A 25,834-nucleotide genomic window follows, 5' to 3' on the forward strand; every position below is an offset into this window, starting at 1 on the left:
TGAGAACTGATTTTAGAATTCACTGTAAAAAGTCTGAGACAGAAAATGTTTTGTTAGCAGTTATTTAATCTTAGAATGTTTTGTAGTAATGAAATAGTTAAGAGGTCTAGACACTAGTAGAGATGGAATGCAGAGAAAGACCTTGTAACTTAGATAAGTTGCAAGTATTCAGTTAGAAAATTCCTAGATAATACTTTTTAGTATGTATGACCATGGAAACTGTGACGTGTAAAAACTTGTTTATACCATTCTATAAATACGGTCTGTTTTTTGGAAGCAGGTGTCATTCCTTATATTTGAAGGAATCACCTTCTTTACGTAAAGAATAAACATTGACTTTGCTAAATCTGTTGTTTGGCTGTTTCAGGACATTCCGCTGAGCAAGAAAACTTGTTATAATAAGGACCCCTGAGTTTGGGTTCTTCCACACTACGAGGTTGCACACATCATACCTCCCCTATGTGCCAACCTTGATGAGATGTGGCATTCAGACAGACAGACAAACAGAGAAATGCCACTAAGCAAGTGTAAAGCCTTCAAAAACTCAACCCTAATCCGGAGCAGTATAGGGCTGCCTCCAGTCTGCTGCAGTGATACTTCTTACAGTCTGGTACTCCTGCTCTGCTGACAAAAACCTGCTGATTGATGCTTTATCTGGGCTGACTTTGCTCCATCAGGTCAGTAGAAAGAAAACTACCATTGGGAGGCACCCGAACCCCAAAGTACCTGCTGTGTCCCTCCTCTTGTAAAGTCAGAGAGAGGTCATACAATGTGAGAGGTAGAGTAGAGGAGGAGTCTCCAAGCTAGCACTCCTGGGCTGAAGATAGAAGGTAGCAATCTAATTCCTCAGGTATTGGGAGGCAGGGCCAAAGAGAGGAAATAGGAATGACAGTCCCTTTCATCTATGCACAGAACCCAGGAGAAGAAGAGACAGAGGGGATGAAGGATGAGACTGAACAAGCAGGAAGTTTGATGTGGTTAAGTTACACTTTGGGGAGCATACATCCCCACATCTCAGGGATAAATGCATTCCCTGCTTGAAGGAATTCTTTCAACAGGTCTAATCATTTAAAAGAGCTTCCTCTTATTCAGATACTATTGTTTTTTATTCTGGTACCGCACATCTAGCACCCCATTTTAGCTTTCGGTGCACGTCATGGGGTCCATTCACGGCTGGAGCACCTCCTCCTAGTTACTCTGGTGATTAGCTGGTTCGAGGTCTGATGCCCCCTTATGTCAGTTCCTCATCCCGTGGTCTCTCTCTTTCTGAGGGACTTGGGGTGCTCCTTCAAGACTCAGCCATCCAGTCAGATCACTATAGTCCACTCCTTCTGGGGGATCCAAGTCTTGCCACACAAAAACAACAGTCTTCCCTTCATTGCCCTGACCATACCACTCCTCCTATGGCTGGTAAGGGAACCCAGGCCCATCCTCCACTCAGGGTTTCAAATCAGGGACCCTATGTCTAGCAACAGTGGCCTGCTTTCTCCCAAACTATGCTCATCTTTCCCTGGACTCCCTCCTGCTTCTCAGCTCTACCTTCTGGCTCTCCGCCACCCTCTATGGCTTTACCAGCCCAAACTCCCATTCACCCAGGCAGTTACTGCAGGATACCTGGCACTGTGGCCCCAAACATACCTCCCTTCACGCAGGGAGTGACTGCACACTATATACCCTGCAATCCCCTTGTGCTGCCAACTTCCTGTCTTTATAAACCCAGCCCCGCTTCCCCCCCAGCTGGACTTCATCAGCAATTAGGCCTTAACACAACATGACTTTCCTTCAGGTGCAGCCTATAGGTTAACTGGCCTAATTTACCCCTTCAAGCCATGTGTGGGGTGGACACCCCATCACAGTGCACTAGAAATATTTTTATTTAGTAAGGGGTTTTTTGTTTTGTTTTTAACTTCTTTACAGTAAAAGTCTCATCCAGGGTAGAGATAAGCAGCAAGAAATTTAAAATGATTTAAAAAATTATTCCTTTAGTTAGGGTTATTCTTTTAATAGGTATTATTTAATAGTGAGCTTTGCTGTAAATCACTTTTGTGGATATAATTCTGTTTTCCCATCAGTAATGAACCATGCATTTTTAGTCAGTCAAATGTAGCAGGATGTTCAGCTCACAGGATAATGATTAGGAGAAGATCTCCTGTTTTATTCTGCAGACAAAGCAGATATTGTACTTACAGTTTCAGCCCCCAGGGACAAAAATCTTAACAGAGACCAAGTTTTGCTAAGACTTTATGGAAATAACCTTTTAAAAGTTTGCATACTATAAGATTCTATCCTAGAGTAATTTGAATGTGGACTTCCCAGGGTCATAATTTTCTTGACACATATGGTCCTCTTCTAACCTTTTAATGGTTTTATAATTCCTCAGCTCTTCTATGCTTAAATCCTGAATATTTCAGCTCTGGAGTTCTCACTATAAGCATACCAAATAATATTTATGCTAATGAGAAGTACATCAACTGAATAAATCTTCTATACCATGACTAGAAAAGGGTGTGTCTCATGCCCACTCCTGCTCACTAGTCTAAACCAAACAAAGTCTACCAAGCGAACATACCATGCCATCAATTTTCAAGCAGAACTGTCCCTTAAACACAATGAGGACAGCTGGTACATATGATTTATAAAGGTTTACTGGACATCACTTTGGAATGCGTGGGTAGCTGGAATGCAGCAATGGTAGCCATATAAAAGTTATTTTATTTGTGCTTCCAAGGGATAAACTGAATTAATTTTATACTTTAATTAATTTAATTTACACTATATTTACTATACTTTAATATTAAGGAATAAAATTTAATTAAGTTTATACATCTGCAATCTGCCCTCTAATACATTTTGCCTAGGACTATTTCCACTAGAGATGGGCCCAACCCATGGAATTTGAATCCAGATCTAGATTCAAGGGTGGTAGTGATGAATTTGTTGTTTTGGTTCAAGGCCTTTTCTACTTTTAACGTTATTTACTTCTGAACAGCTTTCAAACAGCACTCCAGAAAAATCAAAAACCCAAACATGCCACAAAAATGTATTTGTTTCATCCAATGCACAGAATTTTCCTTAGAAACTACAGTGGTCTAAGATCCAGGACAAACAAACAATGTAGGACAGTTTAAGGTGTCACATCTTACAACCTAAAGTAAGGGCTGGTCTACACTGCCGCCGGCGGTCGACAGGAGATATGCAAGCTACATAATGTAGCTTGCGTATCGCCTGTCGACGTGCTTGTGGTGCTGTACCGCAGCGTTTTTGCAGCACTGCATTGACAGGAGACGCCCTCCCATCACACAGCCTTACTCCTTTCGGGGAGGTGGATTACCCACGTCAACCAGACAGTCCATCTGGGATCGACTGACTGGCTTTCCACTATCTGCTCAATCAATCTTGTTGAATCGATTGCCGCAGAGCTGGCAGTGAAGACATACCCTTAGAAACACCAGCAATTATCTCTGGCTTCCTCTCTCATTCTGCCCCAAGTTCAAATACATTGTCCTTACCTTCAAGGTTCTTCATAGTTCTACCTTGTCCTGTATCATAGCTCATTTCCTCCTACACCCCTTTCACATCCTGCTCGCTCTTTTCCTCTTCAACACCCCTAATCATCTCTTATTCAAATCAAACTCAGCATCTTTTCCATGTTACTTCCTATGCCTGAAACAGTCTGCTCCTGTGCATCATGGCACAACCCACAGCAGGAGCATCAGCACCCAGAAGGCAAATAGAAGTTAAGCATCTGACATCACATTCCCTTTGTGAACGCAGCTTATTCCCCCACTCTAATGTGACTAGATAATGTGTAGAGGGGAGAGGTAGAGCCTTGGCCCCACCTTCTGTTTGACCCTTTTTATCCTTTTTGGGGCATTCTTCATCTCCAAGGTTGTAAGGATGGAGCAGTCCTTTCAATCCCCAAAGCATATAGGCTGTAATTCCACCTGGCGTTAATAAAGCTATATAAGCATACTTCACGCCTCTGCAATCACCAAGCAAACTCTGGGCCCAAATGCCTCCCTCTCCTCATAACTTCTCTTCCATTGACAAGCCTTCTATGACTAATCTCGGATCCGGAACCCTCTGCTCCTTCTCTTCTTTTTCTCCTGATCATATTACTAACAAACTAACAGAAACAAAGCTATTTCGATAAACATGAAATAAAAAGTGATTTATAAGTTTTTCCTAATAATGTTTTTCCAAGAGCATTCTCCTTTTCTCATTGTTTCCTCATGGTCTCCTCTCCTTGAACTTCTTATCTGTTGTCATTTTCTCCTTATAATCTAAATTAGATTATAAACTCCTCAGGGCAGGGACCTTAGTCTCTCTTGTCTGTACAGCAATGGTATTTTATAAATAAATAGCACATGAGCAATGTAACTCTTCTGCCAGTCAGAACTGGCAGCAACAAGGGACCGGGTTCAATATCTGGGGTTCCTTTCAACAACACAACACCGGCTCAAGCCCCCACCCAGTAAACTGGGACAACTACACTCATTGGGCACCTCTACTTCCGCTTTCCCAAGCGCAAACACTGAGTGTAGAAAAGAAACTTAATAGAAAAGGGGAAAAAGGGGCATTAACTTGGGAAAACGCACAAGCAGGATTCACATGCATAAAACCATGAACAAATCATCTGCCCCAGAATACACTGGGCAGTTTCCTTTTGCTTCAGGTTCTTAAGTCCAGCAACAAGAAGTTCCTTTAATGTTCTCCTCCTTTCACAGCACCCCACTCATAGGTGTTGTCCTTAGTCAGAGCAAACCCAGAGCCTAGAGATGCAGCTGCAGAGTACACCTCCCACCCTGGTTGGGGGGAAAGGGAAAGAAGGTACCTTGCTCTCTCCGCTGTGCAGCCAATATTTTCCCACCACCTGCCACTTCACCAGCCGCCCTGCTGGCTGCTCATTACTGCATACCATCACCTTCTGCTACCACCTGCTTCTACACTGTGACCTCTGCAGGTTGATTTCTTGAGATTCCACTCAGCTCTCATTAATTTTAGCTCTTAGTGATTGTCAGCTGTTAGTGGGTGAATCTCAGCGCTGAAGACAGGCAGGAACACTGCCCCACGGTAGATGATTTCAGCTCTAGCAAGCACTTAAAACAAGACTCCTAATGGAACCTTAATTAGCTCTATCATTGAACAGTGGGAGGGGGACAATAAACTATGCCTGGGGCTCTTAGGCAGAACCCACACTTCCAGGCAGGAATACCTCTCCACATCCCCTATCAATCTTCACAGGACACTGGCATCTGAGCTTCTTGCTTAGCCATTTCTGTTTAGATGATAGTGACCCTTCAATCAGAACAAGCTAAGCACAGTTCTGTTGCCCTTTGCTCATAAAATAAGGGGAACAACATTTCATTAGCCCTGCATTTAAAATTTTTTATTAAAGTTAATGTTATAAAATGATCAAATACAGAGTTTTTGAAGGAAATAGTTTCTGTATATCTGGGAATAATGCAATGATTATCAAAAAGGTACAAGGTTTGCTTTGAAAGTCATATAATACAAAGAGTACATAATCTGTAATGTCCCAGATTAAGGATTATCAATTTAGTGATACAGTTGAGATATCAGCATTCAAACATTCGGGTACATTAGTCATACAGAAGAAACGCTGAAGTCGGTTAGTGGAAAGCAAATATAACGATGAGTGTTGATTTTCCCTCATCAAATGATAAATTCAGGATAGGTAGTCTTTCAGCAAATATGATCCACAAAACAAAGGTCTTTCTGCATCACTTTTCCGTTGTGCTCTGGCTCATTTCTCCGCCTATGCTCAGTAATGTGTTCTGTGTAGATGTCCCTGGACCACCTGATGGTGTCTGACACCATGAGACGCCATATTAGCCGAGCATAATTCGGACAGATTCCACATGCCTGCAGCACTCGCTCGTTGCAGTGATCTGTAACCCACACCAGCCAAAGGGATCATTTGGGCAGAGCAGTACCATCATATTGAGCACCTAAGCAGGGTGGGTGTGCTCATATAAATACCAGCCCGGCAGGAGAGAGTCCATGCAGATCCTGCTTACAGCAACATAAGCTCTCAAAAAAACTCTCCCCAAAAAAATAGCATTTCACTTTTCTCTGGCCTTCCCACTATGTTATGTCTATTCTCTGGTCTTGATTATACTGAGAACACAGAGCAGGGTCTGTCTGTATTTTTTTTTTAAATAATGAATCTATATGACTTGTTAATAAGCATATGCGGAAAACAATGTTTTAATGCATTCAGAGTTCAAAATGTTTGCAAAAATATAAATATCTACAGCCTATGTTGTTCAATCTCTAGTCATAGAGGAACATCCCTAATGTTTCCTTTACTGTGCCCTGTTGTGACAATATATTGAAGATTTAATCTTTATTTGTGAGCAGAAGCCAAAGCCTTAATACACTTTTAATGTGGTATTTTTAACTGATATGATGCTTATGCCTGCAGAATGTTTTGATGCTTTTATATTACATTTGTGATTTAATCTACAGCTCCATGCTTATCCCTTAGGTGTGTGATATACTCCAGTATTACAAAGGCAAAGCAAAACAAAAAGGCTGAACACACACTATTTAAGTAACGCATTTAAAAAAGTGTCAGAGGCATATTTTATTATTTCTAAATTGGGCCATTGGGCTCATAGATGATGAGCAAAGAAAGGGAACCACTCCCCTAAAACATGAGACTCTTATTACATTTCCAATCAATAAAATGATAAATATTTCTAAAGTATGAAAATTCATTACTTTGATTTGTTGATGCATCTCATGTTCTGGTGTGAAATTCACCTTCACATTGTACTGGAATTGTTTATATTTTATTGTATTAGCACATTATTATTATTATATAGTAATGCTCCATTACTTATGTCATTAGGCTGCTGTATGATCTGAAATGAAAAGGTGCAAATATTTAAGTAGTTGAGATAACAGCTGAGATGTGAAGGGATTTTTAGGGGACTGCAGGCTGGCTGGCAGGAGTTGCTATGCCCCAGACCACTAACTCTAACTTGTCTCCACCAACTACCTTGCACCCAGGTTTTAATTGCTATCTTGAGATAAAAGTGCAAATACATATTTTTAAATTATTATAGTGCTTTAATAGTACAGAGATGTAACATCTTCCATTTATCAACAGACTAGGTTCACATTGGGTAGTAGCACTAAATTTTCTCTTTCCCAAAGTATGTACTGTACTTCAAGTTGATTGGGAGGAGGCACCCTTCAGGCATAAGAAAGTAGCTTGTTCCAATTCTGAGAATGACACAAAGAGGTCATTTAGTGCCAAACATCATGATGAAATGGCAACACTTCTCACAAAGAACTAGACTGCAATAACTTACATTTCAACAGCCAGCCTTTTATATTGGCCTGGTGACCTAGGATGCTATACCAAGAATAAATAATGATTTTGTATAGACCACTGAAGAGCTGTAAGTTAGTAACCAAACCTGCCACCAATCAACCTGGGCCAATTTTGAACCAGTGATTTAGAAGTACATCTTCCATTACCAATCATCATCTAGTGCAGGGGTTCTCGCAACAAAAATTTTGGTGGGCTCATAGTGTGGCCATCAACTCTTGCTGGTGGCCGCTCTGACAATTTTTCCTAAAATGCTTAATTAACTTTAGGAAAAAAATAAATAAATATGCATATATACATGTCCAAATCATTGTAATTTATTTATGTAGGGTTTTTTTCAAACTCAGTAATAAAAATTCTTTACTGGACCTAAACAGAATAGAAACAAAAAGAAAAGGTCTTTTCCATGTTCTTCTCTTTTATTATTGTTGTTTTTCGGTTGCTTCCCCCTCCCCCCAATTTTAAGACTTGCTAGTTTGTAAGTTTGCTGCTATGAAAAATGGTATTCGTTTCTTTGCAAATATTGTTTTTCACGAAAGAGTACTTGCTAGCTACCTGGGAGATGGTGAGAAGCGATATTAACAAACATACAAATATCACTTTTCACAAGAAATTTACTCAGCCCCAGAAAGCTGGGGGACAAATTAAGTCCTGGATGGGGATGTAGGAAGGGAGGCACCAGGGGCAGTGGGTGGGTGGGTGAGGGGCTGGGGGAGGGGCCCAGGGGCAATGGAGGTGGAATGGAGAGCCGGAGGCCAGAGCCCGAAACCCTGCGGCCAGGGACTGGAGCTCGCCGCTGCGTGGCCAAAGCCCAGGGCCAGAGGATGCAATGGGGGCCAGAGGTGATGGGAGGGGTATGAGCCCAGGACCAGAGCCCTAAGCCCCATGTCAGATGCTGGAGCTTGGGGACAGAGCCCACCACCGCACGGCCATGGCCCAGGGATGGAGGAGGCAGCGGGAGCCAGGGGTCTTGGGGCAGGGGGGGGTGGGGAACCCAGGCTAGCACCCGCCACCCACTGGCTGGGGCCGTGTCTGAAGCCTCAAGGCTGGAGCCCAGGGGATGGAGCCTGCCACACACCACCCCAGGGCTGAAGCCAGAAGCCTGAACCCCACAACCCCTAGAAAGGTGGTGAACTCACATCAGCTGCCTGTTATTCTGGTGTTTTTGGCTCCAGAAGGGGGCAGGGCCCAACCCCGGCTGGCAGCCATGGGGGAGGGGCCACTACTTCCTCTCCCCCCCATCACCGTCCAGGAGGCTGTGGCCACAAGAAAAGCCCCTGGTGGTCACTCTGAGAAACGCTGATTTTAATTTACCTTGTGTCACTGATTAATTAATACCTCAATTTCTACCAGCTTTACATTTTTTGCAAAGTTTTAGCAAAAATAGATTTAAAAAGTTATTAAAAATACAATGATATTTTATCATTGACTTTTAATGTAGTGAATTAAGTAAAAGGATATCACCTACAGGCTGCCTCAAACAGAAGGCCAACATCTAAATTGCTTTTTGTGGCAAAAAAGTGTACTGAGATTAAATCCTTGATATCAGCATATTACAGTATTTCTAATGGTGTCCCCATAATTTATGCAACATGATGTACCATATATAAATAATTTATCATGTACTGAAGTTCTACTCTGTGTCCTTGATCAGACATATCTTAATTGACAAATATAAATTTTCCATCATTTGATATGGCATTCATGATAGAAGTCCTGAACAAGTTTTCATGCTCTGTTATGCCAAACATTAAATGAGTTAGAAGCTTTCAGAAGAATACATTACAAAAAAATCACTTAAGGTTGTATTCTATGGAAAACATTTCCTGCTCTGCAGCACATAAACTGGAACATGGCTGTAAAAACTGGCATCACCCCCATTAGGTTGATTTTGAAAACCAACTAGTAAAAACACTTAAAAAAATAAAATTGTCCTTTAGAAAGCTACAACCATGGAGAGATTCAGAGATAAGTGAGAGGTAAATGCCTATGAAAATCAGCTCCTCTTCTCCTGTAGCATGCAGTGGGCAATTCTCAAAAATGTTTAGCCCCATCCAACATGGCAAAAAAAATACCAAACTATGAAATGTCTATACTTTTTATTTAAGAACAAACAAAAACCTGATTTTCTTGTCAGCAGAAATATTACCTTGTACGTTTGAGATTTCACTGCAATCTGTAGGCTCTGCACTTTATTCTGTTTTCGGAATGCTGCACATTTACATCTCTCTTCTAGTTAACTGACTGACTTTCAGGAATTGCATCTTTGTGATGGGTCTCTAGTGTCCCTAAAGCATGAATATCACAGGACTTCAAAGATCATGCAGGAAGAAGAGCACAGTTAGAATCACAAGAACTAAACCTGCCCATTATCCAATCACAATTGGATGTCTCAGTATGGGCCTAAGTAAAGGTTCAATCAAAGAAGTCCACACAGCGCCCTTGGCCAATAGTTTTTATGAAGCTACCTAGCTACTTTGGGGGCCAACTGCACCTTCTATTAATTGTAATAAGAGATAGATAATGTGCTAGTGAGATAATAGTATTTAGTATTCAGACATTTCAAAATCACTTCTTAAACTAATTAAGAAACATTGTCACATTTAGCACAAAAATACCGCAGGACTGTGAGAGATTCACTGAGTAATCTAGTAGCTCTTTTCAATCTGAACAGAATTGTGAAATCCCAGTCCAATTTAAATTAAAGGCAGTTTTACCATTGACTTTACCCTAGAACTCTATTTAAGTACAGCAATATTATCTTTAATACATTTTCTAATAATTACTCACAAAAACATCACCACTTTTAAAAAATAATATTCTGTTTTTTTCTGAACAAAAAAGACCTACAAGGGTAGGTTCTTGGCTTCAATATAATTTTCCTGGCATGTTGAGAACATTTCCAGTTATCAGACCTGCCCAATCTTGCCAATGTTATTTTTCTTTAATCCACTGGGGTGATGTAGCCAAACATCTATGTAATCAATAACCTAACAACTTAATTGCTTTTACTACATGATGTTTAGTAGGAATATATTGTCAGTAACTGCTTCTTTTTTACATACAGCCACTTGTAAAAAGCAGAGTATGGCATGGTCTATTATAGAAATATAGATCTAGGAAAAGGAACTGGAGTTCTAATCCTGCTCCGCCTCTGACTCACTAGCCCAAATTACTTAACTCTGTGCCACGGACACCTACTCTGTATAATGGAGATACTTATCTATCACAGTAGTGGTATGATTAATGTGTACATCACTTTGAAATGATAAGAAACAAATGTATGTATAAGTATTATTGAATTGTGACAGCGATGCTTTACAGAATTGTATTTAAAATTCTACACATCGCCTTTTGCTAAACTATGTTTAAGGCTCGATCCTGTTTCCACTAACTTCAATGGCAAAAATCCGATTGACTTCAGGGAGCTAAACTGGTCCTTTTACATAATTTTGCTTCTTTCTGAATTGTTTGTTTTCATGAAAATTACTTCATTTTCACAAGTTGTCCAACCAGGCGATATCACAAATGAGAAAAAAAAAAGAAAAAAGAAAAAAAAAATATAACACCCTGATTAACACTTCAAGGATTCATAACCAAAAATAAGTGGTATTGCATACAGAGTGCTGGCATTTTATTAGACTAAAATGGTAAACAGTTTCACAGCAATAACAGCAAAATAGTATATAAAGTGGATTTAGGATTATACTAACTGTCATTCCATTTATTTTTTGATTTACCTCAGCTTTACAGTCATTATTTAGGTTTGTTAAGAAACTTATGAAAACTAACTTGAATGTAAATTTTAGTGACATTGATTTTCAAGCCTATGGTTTTGTACTGCTACAGTTACTGTACATCCTTTCCTGGGTACTGCGCCTTGATGCGATGGGAATGCTTGTGCGTTCCAATGAACCTGAGAGCTATGCTGACAGGAGTTTTGACTCCTGGTAGGACTATCAAAGCCAGAGAGGTCAAAGGGTAGGGACTAGACAAAAAGCAATCTGCTGGTCCTCCAGGTTGGGGGTTGAGTAATAGGCTTACAATGTATTCTTGTAAAAAGTTAAGGTATAGAAACACAATAAGGTAGACATTCCAGCAAACAGCATGATAGACAGAGATGGCAGAGACTTGTTGTTCCCTAAGTGACATCTTGTGGCACAGGAAGGATTCCAATTTAGATTGTACATACATCTGATGTCTGATTAGAGATTTGGTACATCCAATTGTTAAAATAATAAAGAAAGCATATGTACTTTTCATGTTGTTCACGCAGCATCATGTTTTGGTATTACAAATAAAATATTAACATCAGCAGAAAAGTTGGAATTTATTTTTAAAAGCATACTTCTACTTTACTGTAAAATCTTGGAGACTGACTGAAAGAAGAAGAAAATCCTATATAATCATGCTCCTAATTCTAAAGAGAAAAAGATGATCATGGACATAATGAACTAGCTCAACCTGATTCTCCTCACCCTGAAAACCTTTAATGACAGGCCATAATTGCACTTTGATGTATAAAAGGTATTAGTGGCAATGCAAAAGAAAAAATATAGAGGGACAAGGTCATTTGTGCCTGGATCCTCTATTTAGGTAGGCCTAAGGTTACTTTGACCTAGAATTGAGGACAGTAAATCCTACCAGGTTTGTATCTTGTAATTTTAGAAAAAAGTTTAGAGATTCACCACTTAATATAAAAAGATTTTAACTGAACTGCAAAAGAAAAAATGTAACATATTACTGATAGTGCTGTCCTTGTTGGTATATAGTTTAAATGAAGTCTCAAAATAGAAGTGCAGTAGTTTATGGTAATCTCTCAGATACTTTACGGACTTGCATTTGGGAACATTAACATCAACACATAAAATGTAATTTCTCATGGCCTGGAGCTGGTATTCTAGAAAGCTTAGCATGGATTGCTTTGAGCAGTTCAATACAGCTCATACATGCTTTGTGATTCCAAAATTCAATTTCATAAATCGTAATTAGTCACAAAAGTGTTACAAACTGAATATGAACAATGTTACAAGGCAATTTCTTATCAATTTACAACTTAATCTACTGAAATTAAACTAAATTAAAACAATCAGTATATTTTAGGGTGATTGGTAAAATCACAGTGCCTTACAGATGTAAAAAATACTTTAATTTAAGTAGCCAATTCAGTCTGATATTTTCAAAAGAAGACATGTTAGGATAAAATATAAAAAGCATAAGTTTAATGAAACATTAGGGATTGCAGAATTAAAGTACGGCTATTAACTCTGCCCCTAGCATGTTTGCACAGGTTTTCAGGGACAGATTCTTCTTTTGGTTACATTTGTGTGAGTTTGGAGTAGGTCCATAAAAATTAATGGAATCAGTCTAGATTTATAAAAGTCCAGTTAGAGTAGAATTTGGCCCACAACCTCTACTTACATGAACACATATTGGGCCAGATCCTCAGCTGCAGCATGTTGGCATAACTCCGTTGTTTATCAGTGAAACTATGACAATTGACGCCAGATGAGAATATGACCCATTATTTCTCAATTAGTACACTAGACTATTTTGCACAATGTTATACATAAGTTTATCCAAGATTAAGTTAATGATTACATTTTAAATAGTATTGCACAATATAATATACAGAAGGTGGAAGAATAAAAATTCAGGCATTCATCTTTAACTTTGTACTTCTTGAGCAAACTTTCAAGCACTTAACTATATGGTTTTGGGCCTCATTAACATTTGGAACCAGATCCTCCATTGTTACATGAGTTTTATTCTGATACAACTCCACTGATGTGTCACACTAGCATAAAATTGATGTAATAAAAAGAGAGGCTCTTGTCCAAAAAGTTATGCTGACAACAGATTAATCTAGACCAAAAGGATAAGAGACAGCTAATGTTCTAACTAACAATAATATATGTCTAGTGTTGACAAGGCACACTGCCTTCAATACTTGATACACTGGTTAGGAAAAGATCTAGAGTTTAACTCAACCTGTTTAGCACAAGTTAAAGTATACGTTGCCTTGTCTTCAGTAGGCTTTGCAGACATTATTTATTATAGTGGATGCCGCTTAATGCAACCCCGACACTAACAAATTCTTGTGAACAGCAACATTTTTGCCAGGAACCAATTCCATCCCATTGGCTTTAATGTTAATGGGATTAGGATATTAACAACCACATACCACTTATTGAGAACTTTTTAGGGGAAGAAAGGCCCTAGCTGCAGACAGGTTTGAGGGATGGCAGCCAGGGAAAGAAGCACTGAGACGTGCGTTTCAAGGCTGCAGCCCCGCAAACCTTTCTGCAGCTTGTGCTCAGCATGTCCTAGCACTTCATTCCTGACTGCAGCCCCACACATGGCCTGCATCTGGGGACCACACAGGAGATGGGCTTGGGCACCTGTATTCACATGTAATAAGGGAGCCCCTGCTAGAGTCCCAGCACTGCAGACTGGGAGGGAAGGCTGTGGTCATGGCAACAGCAGGGAGGGTGGGCTGCAGCCAAGAGGCCAGAGCTTTCCACAGAGAGTGAGCGTGGTTGGAGCATGCAGAGTTGCAGGATACCTCTCACCGCTGCTGCCCTGCCTACAGCCTTCCCTCCTAGGCCACAGGGAGATGTACCAAGTTGCTCTATAGGCCCCAACACCACCCATCCCCCCTGCTGCTGTCCTGTCCACAGCCTCCCTTCCCAATGGAAAGCCCAGCATCCAGGCTGCAGCCCCCTCTCCACTGCTGCCGAGTTTGCAGCACTGCAGCCAGGAAAGGCATGTCCCAGAGCTTCCTTCTCTGACCTCAGCCTCACCAACGTGCCTTCCTCTTATTGGCAACTGCCAAATAATGGCAACTTTTTGCTGGCAACTGAGGGGTTACTAATAAGCATAATCTACTGCTTATGTATTATAGTAGCACCTAGGAGCTCCAGTCATGCACCAGGATCACTTTGTGCTAGGCACTTCACAAACACAGAACAAAAAGACAGTCTAATTGGTTACAATGCATTAGCTGGCTGCTTGTAATATCACACCTCTCAATCTTCATGTAGGCAAGGTCAGAGGGGAGAATTACTTTTTTGTACAGTTTTTGTATTTAATTGCCTAGATATTTTGAAGAAAGTGTCAGAACCATCAAATACTCTCATATATTCCTCAAGTCCCTGACAAGTTTCCTTTGATTCCCAACACAAAGCTATGCAGAGTGCACATGTCCAGTTACTCACCATCACAATCCAATACGCAACCTCAGCACTTCTAACCTCACATATGATAACATCGCAACAAACTTTTAGTTGAAAAACCATCTGTTTGTAACCTGTTATTTTTACTTAGGCTGGTGCTCAGCTTGCACACCTGAATGCAATTATGAAGAATTGGAGGCAGGCACTATGAGTGTTGTACATTGAGGGGAAGAGGAGCAGCATTTTATGAGAAGGGGCAGAAAGTTGCTGTGGCCAGCACTGGGAAGTAGAAAAAGAAAATCATAAAGGAGGTAAACTCAGATAATGCTGCCTGGGGGCTGCTGAGATTTCTATCCAAACAAGGACCCAACCTTAGTTATCAAGTTCTCTATATAGGGGAACGGTTCCTCTGCCATGGTCTGTGGTAATTTCTCAGCACAGAGTGGCGGCCATGGACAGCATGGGAGAGACTATGGCACTTACAGATGGGTGTGGATGGGGAAAGGCAATATGGAGTGAGGAGCTATGAAAGTGGGGGGAAGAGGATATCTATGGGAGAGATAAAAAAGGGTGTGTGTGGGCGGAGTTAGGATCTGAAATGAGTAAGATCAAAGTTGTGAAGAGAGGGACCTGAAGCTGTGCTTGCAGTGGTGGTGAAGGGTTTGGAGTAGATGTGCTGCCAGAGGGACATCAGAGCTGTAAGAGGTGGCTACAAGAACATGTGGGCAGGTGAGAAGCAGAGCTTTGCAGCAGGGCGAAGCAATCAGTGGGAGAATTGGGAGCCATTGTAGAGAAGCTGAGGGAGAGTTAGGGAAGCTGTGCATGAGGGGATGGGGCTGTGTGGACAATAAATTAGCCTTTGGAGAAATGGGTGGGAAATGTGGTGAGGATAAAGCAACAGTGGGGATGTTTAGTGAAGTAGTTTAGCGGTTTAGTAGGGAGCATTGAAACTAAGGGATGGCATTCTGAGATGGGTAGGATAAGAGCTGCTAAGGTATGCTTCAGAGATATGGGGGTTCAGAGCTGGAGAAGATCAGAAATACACACAGGTAAGAGCAAGAAGAATATGATAAGGAGCTGGTGGATTTGGCTAGGAAGTTGTTCAGGGATGGAGTAAGAGAAAGGCTGGGAACAGGGAGAAATTTAATGGTGAAGGGTCACCAGAAGAGAGTGTGTTGGGGAGGGGACTGTTGAGCTCTGGCCAGAAGAAGTGGAACTGTGGGGGTGATGGGTGCATGGATATGCGTCAGGAGGGAACCGTAAGTATGTATCTGGTGGTATATAGATATTGTGCTACAGGAACATGAAAGAAGGTCTGGAGAAGGATATGCTGGGGCAGAGCCAATGAGCTGTGGAGCGGCCTAGCAGATTGGGGGCAGGAAACAAGTGTCCCCCATGTCATTTTCTTCTCTAACCCTGCCAACTAACCTGCCTCCTCAGAGTTAGTGAATGGCTAGCTTGAGAGAGAGAGAAACAGAGCTGGGGAGTATGGAGATAGCTGTACATCTAAGCCACATAGTATCAGAAAGCAGAATCAGTGGGGGGATGAGAATTTATGTTGGCTTTTGTTCACCACCACCTACTTGGTTAATAATTCCAAGAAACTTAATGGAAGTTTCAAATCTGAGAAGTGATCTATATCCCAGATATTACCAGGCCATGTGTAAGAATAGTCTGGAATGTGGGGACTGGAATTTCATGTAGAGGGAAACAAAAAAAAGTTAGATGTTTGGGGATTTTTTATTTTTTTTTTTTAAATAGTGAATATTTTTTTAATGTTTCTCTTGCCAAAGTTACATTATTTTCCTAAAACATTTTGTAACTGAAAACTCAAATGGACTGGAAAGAATTAGTGTGTAGAGTTGGAAGACCACATTCTATCCTTAGAGTGTGAAGCAGTGTTTCATTTGCAAATCTCAATGCAACCATAATTATAGAGCTGCTACCTATGCTTCCATAATTATTAGTAAACTGAGCATTTGTAATCAAGCTTGTCAGAAGGTGATTGGCATCTGTTAGTATTCCAGGCTTCCATACATGTACATACATATACCCATCTACAGGGAAGGGCACAGTCCAGGCAACACAAGTGTCTCCCATGCCTGCAGTTTAAACTGATGTAAAATCTTAGATTATTTTAGACGGATCTAAATAGAACTTTAGTTTGATTTAAACTGTTTAAGCCACTTTGGGGTCTTAGATCACTTTTAGCTACATATCTACAATTCTGAAAGAACAAGGGGCAGGTTTTTTTGTATTGCCAGTCCCCAGTATTCAATCATAAGTCAAGTCTGCCCCCAAAATAAAAGAAGAAAAAAGAAATTTTAAAAAGTCTCACAAATTTAAAAAGATACATTTTGAGTTCTTTTTACTTACCTTCTTCTGTTTGAACCTTTAGGGTACACTTGCACCATGACTTTAAGCTTTTCTACAAAAACAAGATTCAATTTTTTTGTTCTGTGTTCTTTTTAATCACTGTCCCTCAACTCAGAAATGGTTGAAAGGTTTTTGGTTAAAAGTTTATAGAAGAATGCCAGCAGACACTGATCAAGAAGAAACTGTTAGACTCAAGGGCAATTAAATTCAGAGTGTGATGAGATTCTGATTGAAAAACACAGCCCAGCATTCACAGAAACTACTATAATAAACTAATAATTAATAAATCATTATTTTTTTCATACCAGAAAACCATAGAAAAATAAGTCATCACTAAAAAGTTTTAATATATGTTAAAAGAGCTATTAATATTCACTAGGAGCCAGATTCTGACTATCTATATTAAGATGTCTGCATACATTGTGCGTTTGGAGACGTGGAAGGAGAATAGTACGTTAAGACACCTGAACACCTATGTGGGGGGCATCAAGATTCCTGCTGTTCTGCTCTCTGAGCAAAAGATACAGTATCACAAGGTGTACTATACAAGGGGTGTGGGTGGGGCTGTGTAGCTATGGCCTTGTCCTCCTGCCACATTTGCCTGTAATGGGAAGCAGGTTATGTACAGTCCTTCTAAAGGATTCAGTAACTGCCACTTCAGAATGCACTCCCCCACTCAGCATTCCTAGAAGCATTCTGCTTGCCTCTGCTCTCCCTAGGCAAAATACTTCAAGCAACTGCCACTGGTATGGCTCCCCTCTTAACATGGCACTGGCTTCTAAAGCCATAACAGAGCCCTAAGCTACTTTAAATGTTTCATCACAAGAAGGGGCTTTGAACTTCCCTAACCCACATCCCCAACCCTGGTATCCTATGCATTCTCTGCCCCTAAGATACACTGTAGTACACCTGCCCAATGTTTGACGTGCACTTTTTGATATTAGCTTTAGGCTCATATTAATTTATTCCTGATTTTTTTTCTGTATTTGTGCCTAAGCCAGACAATGCCATATAATGTCTTATTTTTATATTTTTCTGTGGTTTGTTTCCCCTAACAAGTATAACTCAGAGAGCCTCCCTTTCCATGCTGTGCGAATGGCTCCTATCACAGGTCTGTCCCAGGAATACTCACTGCTCTAGTTGACACTGTCCTCGCATATTTATACTACAGAGAATATGTATGATCAATAAAATAATTGATTGTGGTAAAATGGGCATTGTGAACTCAGGAAAACAATTAATAAAATGAACTCAGATCGTAGTTTTCAAAAGAAGCAGAAGGGGCCAGTGTTTCCCCCCCCCACACTTCTTTTACAAATCTACCTTTATGCCAAATTTAAAGGACTACAGACTTTTGCCACCTTGCAGTCTCACTCCTCCACAAGCAGCAAGCACCCAAAACTATCATGTATGACTTCTGACTCAGCTACCAGCTGCCTACTGCCTTTCAGTACTATTTCCATGGAAACAGAGGTCTGATAGGAGAAAATATGGTAAAGGGAAGTTTTAAAATCATTTCTTTTGTGGAGTCTTCATCTTAATCTCAACAGTCCACTATCAGTTACCAAGGAAACTGAAGGAAACAGATGATAGTTGGAGCTCTCCAAGTTTCCATTTCTGTAAGGAGCCTTGTTTGTAATACTTCAGTTTTGGAAAAAAATTGAAGTTTTTTAATTGACGTATTTGGATGCAATGTTCTTAATAGAGCAGGCCAAATTTATAATTTCCAATGATTGATTGACCAAATCAATCCATCTATGCTCATTTAAACCAGTGAAGGAGCTAGTCCATAACCCTTTTTCCTCTTCAAGATTGATATAATTGTAGACAATGTTTATGCATTTGTTTATTATTCAAAGTTGTTTGACAGAAAGTTTATGATTTTCAGCCTGTTTGTAGTCTGTAGTCCCATATTTGATATTTGCAAATTACTATATGAATTGTCATATATCACATGATATTTTTCTTGTTCTACTAGTGGATGATGCTCCATAATTACATTCATGTGAAACAAATTTCTTTTCATTCCCCCAAAAATTCTGTTTCTTAATTAAAAAAAATCTCACCTACAGGCCTAAAATTTGCTCTGTGAATATTCATATGTACAAAACTTTGCATGCATAAATATTTGCCAAAGCGTAGAGAAAAAAATGTTAAAGTGGCTAAATCAAAATATGATTCACAAGAGGGTTTGAGTGATCTTTCCCAATATTCATCCAGCTCTAGTCTCTAAACCAAACAGGAAAAAGGAGATAGCTAAATGTTGCCACCAACTATATTTGATGCATACATAGTTTTGTTTACTGAAATGAGAAATATTTTGTATTTATGATGCACACTAACCTTCTGCTAGACCAAGTGAGCTGTAATGTGTCCATACAGTAACACTGGCATATTTAAAACCATAGACCAAAAAGTTAACACACTGGGAATACACAAGTTTACAGCACAGCCATTCATTCGCCTATAAAAACTTGAGTTTTATTCTTGGTTAGGTCTAAAATGTAAGCTTTATAATGTCTTTATAGTTCCTGGAAAATAGTATTCTACCTTTTTAAACAAACACCTTATACATAGCCTGAAAAAATTAGAAGTATCTAGAAAACAGAGGTTATTGCCAATTAGGACTAAAGAAATCAGTAGTGCTCAGTGAAGGCTTCCAAAGCAACAAGACAGCACTAAGCCTGCCAGTGGTTTTAGTCTCGCACTCATAAAGAGCAAGTTCATGCAAAAATATACTAAAATGAAAAGATACGTGAACTTCTCTCAGCATTATACGATCTTCTCACTTTAGAAAACATTCATTTTTCAGTTAAAAGCTTCATTATCTGAATAGTAACTTAAATAATAGGAAATTAAGTACCAACTAAAGGCAAGTTTCCTCACCTAGTGCCAACTGATCTGAAACTTGTTAGTTTCTATATCACAGCTTTAGTCATTGAAATTAGCACCCAACATACATTTTTTTTTAAATAGACAAAATCTCTTTTATAGTATTTTTAAAGCCAAATTCATAATAGACCATATTGTAATAGAAATGGAAGCAAATAAGGAATAAATGTATTATTAAACAACAGATTAAACCTGAAGTTTGGAGTTCAAGTAAATTGAGTAAATGTATGCAACAGCAAAACAGAACAAAACAAAACACTTCCAAGCATCTACTGGCCATGTTCTGAAGAAAAATGATTTTTTTAAACAACAGAAAGACTTATTTTTTCAACATCTTTTAACATTTTGGCTACTTAATAGTCAAGTTTCTATGATTAATTATTCCTGTATCCTCAACAATTTCAGTTATGAAAATATAAAAAAGTATAAAAATAAAGAAAGAAATCACAAGAGAAAAATCTGATCATCTTGGGATGAAAGCATGGACTGTGTGTTACTACAAGTCTTAAAGGACAGTCACAGTGGACCCAATCCCGAAAATCTGATGCCTGGTCATGTAAGTGAGGCTATGCAGGATCAGGATCACTACATACTCCTAATTTTAACTCAGCACTAAATCTATGCACAAAGGACCTGCTAAAAGTAAAAGTTTAGATGAGCTAACATATATTAGCTAAACATACCTACCCCTACTCAAAGCTCATTGTGTTGAAGTTTCTCACTGCCATAAAGCACTAATGTTAAACTCTCTTTATTTGAACGGCGGATATGCACTTTAGAGACAGATGAATCTAGACATACAAGTACCTGATTAGGAGTCAGGGACTCGTAAATTTTAATCGTGTCACTGTATCACCATGTGGTCTTTGGGAAGTTATCGTCCAATCCTGCTCCCACTGAAATCACTGAAAGTTGATCATTAACTTCAAATGGTGCAGGATTGGGACCTTAAATATCTGTGCCCCATTCTCCCCACCTGTAAAATGGGGACTGTACCTTCTCTAACAGAGTGATCAGAGCACTGTACAAATGTTAACTAAAGCACCACAAAAGTATTATATTAAGCTCATTAAATATTATTATTCCAGAAACATTTTAAAATCCTTTCAGTTTAAGATAATTAAAAAAAATTAAACTCCTAGTATTTAAACATCATGAACCACATATGGGATCATACACTGCCAGCTCCAATTAACATCAATGCCAATACTCAGAAGTCCCAACTTCAGTGGATACAGTATCACAAACTTAAAGAAAGTTACACAGCCTATTTTTAAACAAATATGTTAAAGTCTTGTATGTGTGTGTTCACCATTTTCTGGCACAAGCTTTTCTTATAATAAAAAGTACAGCAACAACTCAAATAACCATGGCTTCACTGTATTATAGCTTCTACATATATCTCTGATATAACATCTTAACATTTGTATGTTTAGATGTCATTTTTATGTAGGCCACTTTGATTCAGTTACAGTATTATAACACTTTCTCCCCTCAATCTAATTACTTGAAGTTTCAGGCTGGTAATTTGTTTTCCCAAAGAATTCATTTATTTCTGAAAATCACTTTTCTATTTTTAGTTTATTATATGACAAGTTTACCTAATCCAAAATTGGAAAATGAAATGTGCATGATTTATCTTTTCTTTTTAAAAAGATATTCAGTATTTCTTTGAAGAAGTATTTCCAAGGAATATCTTTTAAGAAAAAAGTTCCTTTTGAGATCAACTTGTACTGCTTATTATATACTAATTTTAAAAAATGAATTTCATGCATTTGTGATAGAATGTGTGATAGAATGATAGAACACTGAAAGATTACGATGTTACTTTGTTTTAAGAGCTCTCAATTCTTAATTTCAAACCTCCACAGAGATTACAAATACTTCAACATGTTGTAAAGGTTTTGTATTACAGAGATGGCTCAAGAAAGAAAAATGGTCATTAGTTATATTTCTATTCCTATATTTCACTGAGGCAAAAGTCTTGCATTTATAAAGTAACCCAGAACATTGCAAATTAGCCATAAAACAGGATAAAGAAACATAAAGAGAAAGAAACCACATGCAGGGTAGAAGGAAAATAGATAAATTAAAGATGTGCCTCATTTTTTTATGTATAGTTCTTTCCCTGTTACAGTGTGCCTCGCTAGTTATGATTCATAAACTGTTCTTTTCAACAGTACCAGGATGTCTGTGCTCTAAATATGAAATCACTTATACTTTGTAGTTAAGCTTGGCAATTAACAGCCTAAAGAACACAAGGAGAATTCAAAATGGTTAATATGAAAACATTTGGAGATAAAGTAGACATTTATGATATGTCCATACAACAACACTGGTAGCTACTGTTTGTTTCCTCAATAGGGTATATCTGACTTGTTAATTACAACTACAGAGAAACAGCACAAGTCAAGACAGATATCTACAACCTTTGATTACTATGAACACACATACATACTTAGTTATTACAATGTGAAGGGGTACCTTTAATTTAAAGAAAAATAAAGATTAAATTTCTGTATTTGATCAGAGTTATTAAAACATACTTACTAGTCTCTACTAACAAAATGTGGGATGGGCTGACATATAAAACTGTAGTGACATACAATTAGAAAGATCTTTCTCTCTACATATTACCACATGCTGTGTTAGCATTCACCTCCCAAGCCTGCAGCCTTTGGCTTTAAACTGTAGCTGAAACCAAATACAACAAAAGAAAATCAAACAAAAACACAAATAGCTGAAAGCATTAGGAGCAGAGATCAGTGCAACTACTACTTGTATCTATTGCCTCTGCAACTGTACAATGACCAGAGCACAAAGAAGATGGGAGGATATTAATGTTTAAATGATATCCCTAATTGTGATTATGGATCAATCAAAATAAGCTAGACCTATCCCCTATTAACCAAGAGAAAGAGATCATCGTGTTGCTGACCCAGAAAGAGTTATTCCATTATCTCAGCCTCTGACTTTACCAAGGATTTGGATCTTGATGTGAAATTTACTATGCTCTCCCACAATAAATACAATAATTAATAATAAAACAATAGTACTAACAATAATACCACTGGCCTTCAAGTGTTTCAAGAAAAACTTCCCCTACATGCGATACATACAGTAGTGCCTACTCCCCCACAATTTTAAGAACGAGCAAAAATACTGCAGACAGACTTACTGTAGCTCTGCTAAGTTTACTAAGATCCCAGGTTACGCTGCTAGATGGGTTAGGCAAAGCCAATCCACACGCCCAACACCCCGGCTGGCACCGGTGTATTCCAGTTAAGCAGCAGCATGATTCCTACCGACCGAGGGGCGATGGAGAAGCATCATTCCGGGGCGAGAGCAGCCCAGATAGGCGAGAGAGCGCGAGCCCCGTCACCCTGCAAATCCACCCAGTCCACTTGTTACAGCGCTCCGGCTGAACAGCAACCGTGAGCCAAGGAGACCCCCTATAGGCGCAAAAGGAGTTTATTCCTCCATCCTGCGCCGAGCTAAACACACACAATATAATATGTATTTGATGTGCGCCAGCTAGATTACACACACACAATCAATACAGAGCATACAGCTGCGGACAGAATACGCATTACCAAGCTTATAATATGGGCTATAATACGGGGGGAAGGGGGAATGACACATTCCCTGACAGATGCACGCGCCCGCAGAAAGCAACGGGCCGGCTCAGAGCGACACACAACGCTGCTTTCGCCGGGCGCGTTTCACTCCCTGGCTGTGAAACGCCCCGCAGCTCGCGCCAGCCGCACGGGGCGAGCAGGGCTGGGCGAGGGGCAGGAGAGACTCGCGCAGCGGCAGCCCCACACCCTCCGCCCGCAGCCCCGCCTGGAGAGGCAAAGTTCGGCTCGGCTCCCCGGCGAACTCACCTCGCCCCGAGGAGGGAGGACAGGTACTTTCAGCAGCGCCCCGGCTCAGCCCGGCGGGAGCCGCTAGCCATAGTCTCTAGGTCTGGTGCCCTCGCGTCTCTCCCCGGCGGCTGCAGCGCAGGCGAATATAAATCCACATTGCCGCTGCCGCCCCGCGTGCCCGCCCGGCTCTCTGGCTCGCTAGGCACCGGCCGCGGCGGCGTGTCGAGGGGGGGAGAAGGCGAGAAGCCAGCCCCGAGGCGAGGCGAAGCGAGCCGCGGCTCCGGCGCTCAGCCCCCGCCGCAGGTGCAGGTAGCCGTGCCGCTCCTCTAGCCTCCACTGGGCGAGTGCCCGAGAGCCCGCTCGCTCCGCGCCGTTACATTTTGCTGCTTCCCCGGCGGTTAACGAGCATGCCCGAGCGGCCCGCGCATGCGCGTTCCACAGCCGCCAACCGCCGCCCTGTTTCGCTGCTGCGGCCGCCCGAGCCCCGCGCGGGCAGGGCGGCAAGGACGGCGGCAGAGCCCCCCCCCCCGGGGTTCTCCTCCGCGGTGCGGGGCAGGCGGCGACGGCGACAGCCAGGGGAGGGGAGTCAGTAGCGAGGGTAGCGGTGAGCCTCCCTGCCGCGCAGAGACGGGCAGGGCAGCCCGCGCGGGCGTTGTCCTCGGTTAACTGCCTCCCCCCCCCCGAGATCGCCCCTGGGCACCCCCCGCAGAAGGCCGGGTGGGGCCGTGTCTGCTTCCCCCATGAGCCGTGCCGGCGTGCGCGGAGAGGCTGCCTGGGCTTGTCGCAACTGTCCCTCATCCCCCCCGCCCCCCACTGCGCCCGGAGGTGGGGAGCAGGGAGAACATTCCCTCCTCGCCCAGCCGCTGCACTCGAGGCAGGGCGACAGCCGCCAGAGCCACCGAGCCGGGTGCAGCCGCCCTTCAAACCTTGGTGGCGGCTCACGAGTCACAGAGCTGAGGAGGGTCGCGAGGGATTAATTCGCAGGCGGCCGCCTCCCCTCCCTGCCCAGACTGTACCACCTCCGCCCCTGGCCAACTCCCGAGCGTGGTGACCCGACAAAGTTTGGTTTTAGGACAATAGTAAGGAGGGAGTCGGCGGTGGGGAAACCCCATAGCCGAGTCCCTTTCTTAACGCTTAAATCCCCCCAGCCTGCCAACCCGAAACTGGGCTACTGTACCTCGTAGGAAATGGCACTGCGTGTCGGCTCACATATGCTGCCTCCCTTCAAGCAGGCTGGCCATGTTAGACGGTGGTTGCATTAATCTTCAGATGGTCTCCTCTGTAATTTCAGGATGGGGGCAATCTTGGGACGCGTACACAGATAATGGGGGTTCCAAAACAGCTCTTTCCTGTGTGCTTTGAATTGAGCAGCAGCAATTATCCTTAAGAGTGTTCTTGCACAGAGGAATGAGAAGACGTGGAAATGATTGTTTTCCTGTAGCTGACACTTCTAGTGGTGCTGTAGCTATCATCCGCCTAGTCTATACCCAACTTTGCATTGATTTATAAATCAATCACTTTCCTAAAACCCTTCTAGGTATTTCAGTGCAAGTCTAAGTGTGCATACTCCTTTCAAAAAGTAAATACATTTTGGTCACTTTATTTTAAAATAAATCCATGCCTAGACTTGTAAATCAGTTTTAAGGGACTGTTTTTGTTTGGTTTTTTTTCAGTGCAAATCTGTGTCTAGACTAATCTAACCCTCTTCATAATATACACCTTGCTGTTAGCACATATCTCAAGCACATTGCTCTTTTTGTTTAGATGAGTATCTGTAAATTACAGGGTAGAGGAAATTCTCCCACTTAAGGGTTGTACCAAAGAAAACTCTCAAGGAGATGGGAAGTAATAGTTTTGGCTGTAAAACGTGCTGTTGTGCATGAATCAGTAGGAGCAGGTGCTTTAGGTAAGGCCACTAGGCCAAATTCATGACAATTATAACTTCCCTGAAATAAGTTTATCCCAAAATGTTTAGTTATTAGCCTGCCGTGGTTCTACAACTTTTGACACAATAGTGAACCCCTTCACTTCCACATTATACTATTCATTCACTCAAACATGAAGTACACATTATGCCCACGTAACCCAGATCAGGCTTTGCTCTGCCAGTAAAACAGAAAGTTGCCCACGGGCAGTTTGATCCAGTGAGTCTTTCCCAGACA

General features: G+C 41.0%; 1 protein-coding gene across 2 annotated transcripts in view; it reads right to left on the bottom strand.

The window, feature by feature from the left end:
• Positions 1–24,167, bottom strand: part of TENM1 (teneurin transmembrane protein 1) — a 428,532-nt gene extending 404,365 nt beyond the window's left edge. For both annotated transcript variants that reach the window (XM_067548198.1, XM_067548197.1), the window contains exon 1: positions 23,691–24,167. The gene's annotated coding sequence lies outside the window, so the exon portion shown is untranslated. The remainder of the gene's footprint in view (positions 1–23,690) is intronic.
• Positions 24,168–25,834: the final 1,667 nt, after the last annotated feature.

The sequence above is a fragment of the Emydura macquarii genome, unplaced genomic scaffold (genome assembly GCF_026122565.2).
Source record: "Emydura macquarii macquarii isolate MOO-44397 ecotype Brisbane River unplaced genomic scaffold, CSIRO-AGI_Emac_v2 contig_1253, whole genome shotgun sequence".
Classification (NCBI taxonomy): Eukaryota; Metazoa; Chordata; order Testudines; family Chelidae; genus Emydura; species Emydura macquarii.